Genomic DNA, 11137 nt, shown 5'->3' with positions numbered 1-11137 from the left:
GTTGTTTAAATCTTTTACCTTTGTTCTAATGTTTCAAATATATCTTTCTTTATTTGAATATATTTATGACAAAATAGAAAATACTTTAAATGTATTATAATAGTTGTTCTGAAGGTTAAATATGCATCTTATCTCACAACCCAACTAAAATTTACAATATATATATATATACATACATTTAATGTTGGACATGAGGCATGAATGTATGTGAGACATGTAGTTTGTGAAAAATTGGAAGTGTATGGAGGATGTGAGAATTGATGAAATAATAGAAATGATGAAAGTCTAAAAAATTAATGTGAGTTTAAAATATTCGTTGAAAATAATAAAGGAAATAAATAATGAAGATAACCGTGATTGAAAATGTTGAAAATTAAAAATTCAAGAAAACTTTTATGAAACTTAGAATAATGGTAATTCAGAGAGGAAGAAATTAGAGAAAATAAGAACATTTTATTGAAATTTACCAAGTACAAGTTATTTCTTTTCTTAAAGCAAAGTACTAAAAAAATTTATATAAAAACTCACGCCTCTAGCTAAAAACTAAGCTCTCTTAATATAGATTTAGGAAGTTTTACACTAGACGTATATTAAAACAAGATATGTCATAATTTGCACAATGAGTTGGAAGATAACTTATTACAAAAGATGACACCTAAAAATTTAAATGACACCCATACATGATGATCTTGATAATTTTGTCTCTACAAAGCACTTCAAATGTCAATTCCTCCTTTTTTTAAGGCAAATTTAATATAGCTTAATTGATTAAGACACATACTATCAATTATAGATCAAAGGTCAAAATCCCTACACTCCATTTATTGTTGAACTTAAAAAAATTGTTGGTTCAAATCTTGACCTCTTAATTCCAAACGTCTTATTTATTGCTAATATATTTACTCCATTGAGATTAATAATAATAAATAAATAAATAAATAATTACTTTTATTTACTTTTAATCCTAGTTAATTTACTTTTAATAACAACGCCAAAGAGTATATTTACTTTTAATCCTAGTTAATTTGTTCGGTGAGGGTTATAGATGGTATCGGGGAAAGATTGGAGTTCTAGCTAGAGTCGTTACTCCCTTTTTTCCTCCCTTTCATGTTTTAATAATATCTCATGCATTTATTGATAAGATCTTATGGTATTTAATTTTTGTTGGGTTCTTTTTTGTTTAATCTAAATTATTTTTTAAAAGTTTTAATCTACACCTTTATGACATTTTTGTGTCCGTTGTATGTTATTACCCTTCACATCCCATGTTTATTTAGAGGTAATAGCCACAAAGAAGAAAAAGTGGAATCCCTAATTATTGTGTCGGGCAAATTTGTAACTATCTGAAAATTTTAACATTAATTGTGTGACATTGGTTTGTTATAGGAGTCCAAAGATAATTCTATGTTGTTATGCAAATGTTACTAATGAAATATTATATTTATCATAACAAAATGAATCCAACGGCTATTACTTTTTGTTGGAGATTTCATTTGATTGACTTTATATTTTTTTTAAGGCATTGATTTCTGCATTTGTCTCAAACAAAGTCTTAACATCAGTTAGTGACAACGGAGCTTATCCCTACATAATATTTTTCTTATCTGGAAATATCTGGGTGTAACATTTTGTCCGATATTTTCCTTTTTTAAAGCACGGTCTTTCTTTTCCAAATGGGGATTTGTTTCCTTTCTTGGATTCGATTATTAAAGGAGAATTATGTTGATCTTTGGGGTTTCGTTTTTGTTAATTAAGCAAGATGTTTTCTGCTCTATGACCATTGTTGTGCATCGTTGTGTTCTTGCTTGTTGTTCACCATTCTATTGTGCAGTCCTTCATTCGTTGGAGTGCAACACTTTGAAGTAAATAGGTCTTAGGGGGAGCCTAAGCCATTACTGCCAGAGAAGGTATTCTCAGTCCTAGGGGAGCCTAAGATTCAGCTTCAAGGAAGAGTTTTCCATCCTAGGAAGATCCTAAGATTCATCAGTGAAAGGAGTTCGCTAACTTGAGGAAAGATAACATCATGAGAGGAAGTCTTACTCATTGTCGGAAGCTAAGGTAATCAACAATAAAATTGTCTAATTTAAGGGGAGCCTGTGTCACTTGAGAGGGAATCTCACATCTAGGAGAGCTTAGATCCGTGAGTTATGCTCTACATGAGTCACTATAATGGTCGTGTATTACATATAAGTACTGCATTGTAAACTGCTCAACTCTTTAATATTAGTGGATTATCTTTCCTGGGCACACTGCCCCCCAGACGTAGGTGGTTCATCACCGAATTGGGTTACTAACTTCTGTGTGTCTCTACTTATTTATTTACTGTTAGTATTTCTGTTGTTTCAATGGTTGCAGTGCTTTTCATTTAACATCCATATATTGAGTGACAAGTCATCCTATCACTTTTTCAATTGGCATCAGAGTGCGTCACCTTTACCTCAAGTGTGATCATGGATGGGATCAAAGAAGGTGTCTCTGCCACTCATCCTCCGGTCCTAGATGGAACAAACTTTTCGTATTAGAAAGCTCGAATGACCGCCTTTTTTAAGTCAATTGATAGCAAATCATGGAAGGCTGTTGTAACTAGTTGGTCTCATCCCACCATCAAGTCTGGCGATGGAAAAAAAATCTTGAAGCCAGAGTCCCAATGATCTGCTGAAAAAGATGAGGCTTCATTGGAAAATTCCCGTGCCTTGAACGCAATATTTAATGGTGTAGACCACAACATATTCAGGCTAATTAATACTTGCATCTCTGCTAAGGAAGCATGGGACATCTTATCAGTTGCTCATGAAAGATCTAAAGTCAAGATGTCAAGGTTACAGTTGTTGACATCGAAGTTTGAGAGCCTTAGAATGCATGATGAAGAATTCATTACTAAGTTCAACGTTTGGCTGTTATATATTGAAAAGGAGTCATTTTCTCTTGGAATTTTTTTTTTTTGAAGAAAAACTTGTTCAAAAGATGCTTAGGTCACTATCTAAGAGATTTTATATGAAAGTTACTACCATTGAGGATGCTCAAGACATAACAAAGTTGAAAGTAGATGAACTATTTAGCTTCTTCCTTACATTTGAGATGTCCATAAATGGAAAGACCGAGAAGAAGATTAAAGGTATTGCTCTCCAATCCTCAATTAAAGAGGACCTTGTTGATCCTGATAGAGAGATATATGATTCTTTTGTTGAATCTATATCGTTACTTTCAAAACAGTTTAATCGTGTTCTCAAAAGGTTTGGTAAGGGATTTGCCACTTATAACAACTATAAGTCTGGTGGTTCGCCTCCCCCCAAACAAAACATACCTCAGAATAACAAGAAGGAAACCGACAAGTCAAGTGCTTTCATGCCTTAAAAAGAAAAGTATATCAAATGCAAAAAGTGTGATAGTTATGGACACATTCAGACTGAATGCCAGTTTTCTAAAAAATATAGTAAATGTTAAGTTTTAACTCTGTTTAATGTTGAATCTGAAGATAGCAATGACTCAAAAGAAGATGTCAAAGCATTTGTTAGTAACATTTCTTCTGACACCTCTTCATGTGAGATTTCTGAGTATGAAGTGTATATAGAAAAGACTCACGATACTGCAAGTCGTGAGTCTACAGATTTTTCTTATCATACCTGTTTCTTAAATTGCAAGATGATCAGAAAGCTCTTAATGTGAAAAAAGAAAGAACTGAAACTTTTTTATAGCTGAAAATCACAGACTTATGTCTACTATTGCAGAATTAAAGCGTGGACTTTTGCAAGTTAAAGATGAGAAAGAGTCAGTGTGTAAAAATGTCAGAATGTTGAATATTGGTACAATCTCTAGAAAAAAAAATTGACAAAAGGAAAGACAGCTGGTGACAATTCTGGGTTTGGTTTTTTCAAAAGAGGAAAATTAGCATAACAATCAGTCTAAAGGTAAGCAAAAGTTCGAGTTTGTTAGAGCTCAAGAACCAGAGTCCTATGGTTTTACCGGTACTTTCTCCAGCAATTCTATTAGGAAAGGAAATCGTACATTCAGATAAAGATGGATTTGTCACTGTTGTGGGAAACTAGGATATAAACGTCATTTTCGTTATCAATTATTGAAAGTTCTTCACAGACTTATTTATCCCACAAGGGCTCCCAACTTCTCTAAGAATTACTGATAAAGAAAGATAAAAGTAAAACACGTGTGGAGAGAGAATAACGTTCAAAGCAGATGCAATGTTGCTTTGACCTCCCCTAGATCTTCTGCTAAAGGAGATTGGTACTTTGATAATGAGAGTTCTTGTCATATGATTGGTGAAAAACAGTTGTTTGTTTGATATCAGGTCTGTCAATTCAGGAAAGGTCACCTTCGATGATGGAGCGTGTGATAAGATCATTGGGAAAGGAAAGCTAAACTACCTGAGTCTTCCACAATTGAATGATGTAATGCTGGTTGAAGAGCTTACAACCAATCTGATTAGCATCAGTCAGCTATATGCCCAAGGGCTAAATGTGGGTTTTACCAGAGACAAATGTGTTGTTATAGATGATGTCAAAGTTAAAGAAACTCGTATGAGGAGAACCTTGAGTGAAAGCAGATCGACCAAATTTCGTTAATTATCGAATACAAAGTTTATAGTAAACATACAAATAGATGTGCATTTAAATTAAAATTTCAGCATGCTTTTACAAGAAAAGAGTTCAGGAAATATTACCTTTTAAACTTTTTCTTCGTGAATTTCCCTCGAACAGTCATGTACAACTTGAAGACATTCTTCAAGATAGATCTCAAACCAAAATCCGAACACTACCACATTGTTACCTTGGTATTCTCAGGGTGAGAACCCAGGAGTAGTGGACTCTGACTATTTTGGTTTAGAGGGGTAGATTAATATGGAGGAGAAAGATTGAGAGCTTTTTCACACAAAACACTCAAAGATAAAGAACTCTTCTGTCTTTCTCTCAATCGTTCAACAACAACGTTCAAAAGCGTAGAGGAAAAAGAAAAATCATTTTTTCTTTTATTCCTTTTGCCATAAAAGATAACCACCTATACTAAAGTGGGTGGAGAGAAGAGATAAAGAAGGAAGTTGACTCCCTTCCTTATTATTCAAATAATAATATAGTATAAATAAATATGATAATTAACTTATCATATTATTTTTATATTAAATTATATGTTATATAAAATATAACATATAACTTATAGTTTTAATCTTGCATTACATACAATATAAACTGTAGTTTCTTTTCTATATTATATGAAATTTAATTTAAATCATATTTATATTAAATTTAATAACTATGAATCTAATTCATAGAAAATATATTTGAATCTCATTCAAATATTTATTTTCTCCTATTAAGCTATAATCTATAATGTATCAAATATATTATGACAATTATATCATATATAATTGAAATAATTAAATCCCTATATTAGTTTGAACAATTCAAATTAATCCAAAAACTGATTCTCAAATAAATCCTTTTGAGCTACTAAGGGGACCTCATAGACCTGTAGCTTGAACCTCCAATGTACATGAATAATTAATTAGACTCTTTAATTACATTATTCACCATCTGTTAACTGTTAAACACTCCACTAAAAACCGGCAGTTACACTCTTCGCATTACAAATATATTTCTGTATCCATTGGATATAACCAATGAACAGTACGATGACCTTCACAAATTGCTCATAAGTACAGCTAGGCCAAAATACCATTTTGCCCCTGTAGTTACATCTAACTCCTTAAGTACCACTGATCTCTCTAATGAACAATAAGTCATAGTCCCACTATGACCAAGTCCCTCTCGGGCCAGAAGAGGGTCTGGCCACTATGTTCAAGACCCAAAATCAGCCTTTAAGGGAGCAATTTATGTACTTGCCCCTGCATCGGGAAATGAGTGAATTCCATATTGTGTAGCTATATTCCCAGCTCTCCAGTCAGATGAATCCCTAAAATGGTAGGCTTGTTGAGTTGACAATCTAGTCACTTTTACCCATACAAATCAAAGGACCACCTTCATGAGCAGGAGTTCACAACTCACTCAGGATTCAGGTCATGTTACCTATGGTCATCCTAGTGAAACGTAAGTCTATATTATTAACGATATTATATAAAGAGATGAATCATTTCTAAAGGAAATCAGATTCGCGAGATTTTCATGAGCAGCAGAAGAATGATAATTCCAAATCATAATCATGAATGAACATATATTTACAGTCGATTTCAAACAAGCGGTTATACAATTCATACAGAGAAATTACAGCATGAAAAACTACAATGCATAGAAAGCAAACTCTACGCACATATGAAGATGCGTCTCCACGCTCCATTACGTGACCGCTCGAATAATCAGCAACCTCGAACGCTCGATCTACACGACCGTAACTCGTCCTCAACAATCGCCTCGGCCACGAACTCCTTAGCAATACGAATGGCCTCCACAGCACCACGAACGACCTCCACAGAACCTCGACGGTGTCAAGTTGAGTATGACACCACCAACAAGGCTACCTTGGTATTCTCGGTGTGAGAATCAAGAGGGTAGGCTCTGTTGGACTTGGTATGAGGCAGATGGAGGAGGAAACACTGATCATGTACTCGACTGGGCAAGTGGGAGATGGAAGAGACCTAGCGTATAGATCGATGCCCAATCGTTTAGATAAAGTAAAGCGATCGTCTAACAGCTATGCGATCGTTTAGCTCATCGTTTATCTCGGTCCGTCGCCTACAGACAATACATGATCGTTTACTTAGGGTAAGTGATCGTCTAGCAAAACTATGCGATCGTTTAGTAAATACTGCACGATCGTTTAGCTCGCCACTGCACGATCGTTTAGCTTGCCCAACCGTCGTTTAGTAAATCTGTATTTACTTGACGACCCCGTGAGTTTCTTTTACGCGGAGAGAAAACTCAAAACTCTTTCAATCTTTTGTAAAAACTCCTTTTTAAAATATGAAAACCATTTTCCTTTTAAACTCACAGTTACCATGATTCCAATAACCACCCATTCACTTGGTTATTAAAGAAAAAGAATTAATCATCCAATAATTAATATTATTATAAATATAAATGATAACCAACTTATCATACTATATTTATAACCTATAGTTTTAAAATTTCATCTCATGAAACATATAAACCATAGTTCTTTTTCTATTCCATGGTACTTATTGTAAATCTCATTTACATCAATCTTCCACTAAATGTATCTCATACATCATACCAATTATATCATATATAATCAAAATACCTCTTGTCAATTTGAACATTTCAAATCAACACCAAGAACTGATCCTCAACTGAATATATTGAGCTACTAAAGGGACCTCATGGACCTGTAGCTCAAAGATCCAATGGTACGTGAATAACTGATAACTTGTAGAAATACAAGTTATTTATACCGCTGTATTTAGATATTGTGGTTAAAAGAGAGTAAAGTTGCGTCAATTGTATGAAAATTGGCTAAGAAATACAATAATTATAAATTTTCGTCACCATATGCATTCATGGCTCAAGAGAATATCCAATCATCGTATGCGTTCATGGCTCAAGAGAAAGAGATTAACACATCTACGTCGCATTGCGCCCATCATTTAGGAAGAAATAGGCAATCAATGCAATGACGGTGCATGCGACAATCGATCTAGAACGGAACTTCAACTGCATGCGGTAATAAAAAAAAACACCACATGCGGGAACATGATCGAAGAGGCAAATGAGCAGTGCAATCACGAAGGATTTTGACACGTGTACAATTAACTGTTGTGCATTTTCGATGGACTGATTACATAACAGAAGGAATGTTTATTCCACCATTTCCGAAATTTCTATCACAATAAAGTAGGGACCACAAGTCAGAGAGTTAAAGCTTTCACTTATAAATACCCTCAAAGAATTCACTGTAAGATATACTTGATACGGGGGATAATTGATACGAGGCTATTTAGAGAGAGGCTGATCTGAGCACTGATTGGAGAAGATCCGGAAAGAGAAGAGACAAGGCTGAAACGTGAGTCTCAGGGCGAATCATTCTAAATCCCCACCGTGAAGCTCTGTACCTTGATCAACTCTACCAGTTGAGCAAGCCTGAGAGGGAAGCTCATCCTTTCATTCACTCCATCTACGACTGGCAAGCAATCTTTCCATCCAGATCGGTGTCAAGTCATTGGCACTCTTCTGTATCTGTTTCTAACTCTTATTCATCACTTGTATTTCATCTTCTTAGTCTAAATCATTCACAACCATGTGTCAGATGCTTGATTTTATAATTAAATGTCATGATCAATATCATTTCCATATTTCTGTCTATTTCTATTCTTCCATTAATCGCTTTGTCCACGATGTTTTCCTAATCCCTTGGTGATTAATATGAATTAAACAAGTAACTTAACCTGTTCTAAAGAAATAAAGATGTTTAGCTAAAGCATGCTAGACGGTATCTTCACCTGTGAGAGCAGAAGTGAAGATGCCATTCTGATCTGTCGAGAGAAGGTTAGAAGAATGCGTTAACTAAAGAAAGAAGTACTTCTAGAGATGGAAGCAACATTGCGTTCATTATGTTAGTCCTTGTTTCACCACAGAGATGTGGGAAACGCAGCCGATCATCGAGAGGTGTACTCCAAAGGAAAGCGGAACCGTACTTATATCTTTAGCGCAATTAAGAAACTTGCGCTGTTTATATTAATTATCCATTCTCTTTCTGTTCGCACATAAGCCTTGCCACCGCATAACACAATCTTTGTATATTCTTCACAGTCAGTCTCAACCTCGGTGTCTTGTATCATGTAACCTGTATCTTGTATCATCATAGATTAGGTTTATTTTATCGCACTTTACTTTCATCGCAACTTACTTTATTACCGCATTTTTATCGCTTATCTTTACTTTATCGCATTTTTAAATACTTGTACAAACAAAACTTTTATTAAATTGAAAAACCCCTGGTCGCATATATCACAAATATAACACAATTAAACTAAAAAAAATCCCTGTGTTCAACCTCGGATCTCACCGAAAAACTTGCGGTGAAATTATACTTGGTTTCAATGCAAGGAAACTTGTGACAATGCACAACATACTACAAGAACATTCATTAATAACGCATATCTAGAAGTAGTATCGCATATCATTGCAATCATCCATGCGTTGACTTGTAGCTTAGATTAAAAATTATGTCATCAATAACTAACTAAACTCTTTAGTCACGGGATCCACAATCTGTTAACTTCCAGGCATTCCACTAAAGACCGACAGGTGAACTCTTCTTACCACAGATATATTATGTGCCCATCTTAACCAATAAGTAGTGCGACAACCTTTCACAAATCGCTCGTAAGTACAGCTGGGCCAATAACTGTTATGCCCCTGTAATTACATCTATCTCCTTAAGTACCACTGATCCCTCTAATGAACATAAGTTATAGTCCTACTATGACTGAGTCTTCTCTTTCAAAGAGAAGTTGTGGCTACTATGTTCAAACCCCGGAATCAACCCTTAAGGGAGCAATCTCTCTACTTATCCCTGCTTCGAGAAAGGAGTGAATTCCATATTGTGGATTGAGTTCCCAGCTCCCAATTAGACAAGTCCCCAAAAAGGTAGGCATGTTGAGCTCACAATCTGGCCACTCTCACCCATACTAATTAAAGGACCGCCTTCAAAGGAAGAAGTTCCCAAAACACTCAGGATTGAGGTCGTGTCACCTATGGTTCTTTAGGTGAGATACAAGTCTCAAGTATCAACGATGTTGTATACAGAGTCTAGGCATCTCGTGGTCCAGGTCTTATACAAACTCTTTGTATATGACACACCTGCTCGCACGTCTCCATATGAATGGTCAGGATCTACCATCTATAGTAGTTTACAACACTTGCAAACCTTTACAAAGCGGGCCGTATCCGTAGTGTCACAAGGATCAAGTATCCTACCTTAATCCTTATACTACAGACCTATTTAGGTTATCACTTAAGGTATGATCCATTTGTATATCACATATACATGCTTAAGTTTACAAAAGATAACCAATGAACTTTGTTTATTGGATGTGAATAAATGCCAGAATTAAATAACATTTATTTTATTCATTAAACAATGTGTATCTTTACAAAACAACGAGACTCTGAGAGAATTAGGACACCAATCCCAACAATTTCATGGTTCGATCTTATACAAACACTTAGTATAGGATACCCCCGCTTGCATGTCTCCATATGAATGATCAGGATCAGATCATTTGTAGCACTTTACAACACTTGTAATACCTATAAAGCGGGTTGTATCTGTAGTGTCACCAGGATAAGGTACCCACCCTTATCCATCTACTAAAAACCATTTAGGTTATTATTTAAACAAGATCTACTTGTATGTCTCTACATACTTGTTTAAATTACATGAAATAACCTCGGATCTTAGTTTATTGGATTGAGTATATACTTATAAAATAGAGACAATTGCAAATATAGACATCAGACCCAAAGTATTAGTAAATATAACATAATGTAAAAATTTTTGCAAATATGGCCAAATTTAAATAGTCTATCAGTGATAGAGCATATCACTGGTAAGAGTCTATCAACGATAGAAATCTATCACTGATAGACTCGAGAGTCTATCAACGATAGAAGTCTATCGCTGATAGATTTGTCTATATTTGTAATTTTCTTAAAGGATGTTATGCACTTGGTTCTTATTCCTAAAAGTGTTACCAGTTGTAATTACTCTATAAAATAACATTTATTTTATTAACAATAATATGTTTATACAATGTTTACAAACTATGAGATTACAAGGAGATTTAGGATACCATTCCCAACAATCTCTCACTTGTCCTAAAGCTTAGGGAGACTAATGTACAATACAAATAACAAAAATACAATAAACTAGGGCATACACTATACCCTAGTAACATCTCCCACTTGTCCTAGACAATGTGCCGCATATCCCGTAGACCCAAACTTTCTAGATGACCCTCGAACACTTTAGTCGTGAGAGCCTTTGTAAATGGATAAGCAGCGTTGTGCTCTGAAGCAATCTTTGTGACAATCACATCACCTCGATGCACAATCTCTCGAATCAAATGATATTCCGTTCTATGTGCTTGCCTCTTCCGTGACTCCTAGGTTCCTTAGAATTTGCCGCAACACCACTGTTATCACAATAAAGTGTG

Source organism: Benincasa hispida, chromosome 5 (genome assembly GCF_027475165.1).
Source record: "Benincasa hispida cultivar pf3 chromosome 5, pf3_genome.v1.1, whole genome shotgun sequence".
In the NCBI taxonomy this organism is placed as follows: Eukaryota; Viridiplantae; Streptophyta; class Magnoliopsida; order Cucurbitales; family Cucurbitaceae; genus Benincasa; species Benincasa hispida.
The sequence above is the reverse complement of the archived record's forward strand: the minus strand, read 5'-3'. Positions refer to the sequence as shown.